At 38.9% G+C, this 1,357-nt stretch overlaps 1 protein-coding gene across 2 annotated transcripts in view; it reads right to left on the bottom strand.

The window, feature by feature from the left end:
• TET2 (tet methylcytosine dioxygenase 2) overlaps positions 1-1,357 on the bottom strand; it is a 131,256-nt gene that overhangs the window by 86,099 nt on the left and 43,800 nt on the right. The gene's annotated exons all lie outside the window — the stretch shown is intronic.

The following is a 1,357-nucleotide window of genomic DNA, read 5'->3' as shown; positions in this document are numbered from 1 at the left end:
AAAAAAAAAAAGTTTGAAAATGGGTACCCCAAGCGTATTAAGAAGGGATGTACATAGTCAGATTTGCATTTAAGAATGAGAACACTGGGAAATGTTAAATTGACCATCAGAAAAAAATAAATAGAAGAATAGAGGAAGAAGAAATAATTAGGAAATAATTCATGGGAAAAAATAAGGAAATTCTGAAAAGTGGAAAGAAGGGGTAGAGGTGCCTCAAAGCTGGGTTTGGGATTTGGGTGGAGAATGACACGTTCCTTCTCAACCAGTTCAGTGTTGTCAGTGAGGTAGGAAGCAAGCTGATGGGGAAGGATTTAAGAACGGATTGGGGTGTGTGTGTGTGTATGCATTTTCACATACATGTGCAAATGTGTGGAGGATTTAAGATTTTGAGAAGATGGCCAAGGGTTTTTTTATTATAAAAATGTCCTTCCAAGACTCTCCCCCCACTGCAAGATTCAAGAACTGTATGTACTGTTGGTTGAGAATTACAAAAATGTGAAGACATATAGACTGTTATTGTTGGCCCTCCACGGGTATTCACGGGTTCCAGCATGCGTGGATTAAACCAAGAGATCAAAAATATTTTGGGAACAAAAGGATGGTTGTGTTGGTACTACGTATGTACACATCTTTCTTGTAACCATTCCCTAAATAATACACTATGATGACTATTTACGTAGCATTCACATTGTATTAGGTGTTATAAATCATCTAGCGATGATTTGCAGTACATGGGAGTAAGTGTGTAAATTGTATGCAGAGGCACCGTTTTATATGAGGTACGTGAGCACGTATATCTAGTAGGGGTCCTGGAACCAACCTGTCAGGACATCAAAGGACAACTGTAATTATATGATAATAGATTCTCTATGACTTGTGCTCCGAAACTTTTCAACATTACAGAAAACCTAAGATGTCTCATACTCTTTTCACATTTTGAGAGAAATGTCTGGCGAGGTTAACCCCTGTGACGATGGTAAAAGTTTCTAGTGCCTTTATTTGCATTGCAGCTTGCTTTCAGAATACAGTGTTTTCACCAAGACTCATTTCTGCTCAAACTGTCCTGAGACTAATAGAGGCAACTGAAACTGTAGCTATTGATGAGGACACTGAAACAAGAGTGGTGAAAATGACTTACCATGCTAAACTCTATTTTAGCATGGCATACTTGTTCTAAGCTCAAAGGATGTATCATATGTGGCTATGCCTTAATGCAAAAAGGTTGCAGAGTCATTTGTGAAGTTAGGGATTGACCAAGTTCTCAGCTGAATCCCTGAGAATGTCAAGGGTCTTCTCTGAGTCAGTCTCTGCAGACAAACAGACTGTTAACACCAACCCAGGCCTTAACATATTTGGG

Source organism: Otolemur garnettii, unplaced genomic scaffold (genome assembly GCF_000181295.1).
Source record: "Otolemur garnettii isolate 467f Iridium unplaced genomic scaffold, OtoGar3 scaffold00103, whole genome shotgun sequence".
Taxonomy (NCBI): domain Eukaryota; kingdom Metazoa; phylum Chordata; class Mammalia; order Primates; family Galagidae; genus Otolemur; species Otolemur garnettii.
The sequence above is the reverse complement of the archived record's forward strand: the minus strand, read 5'-3'. Positions and strand labels throughout refer to the sequence as shown.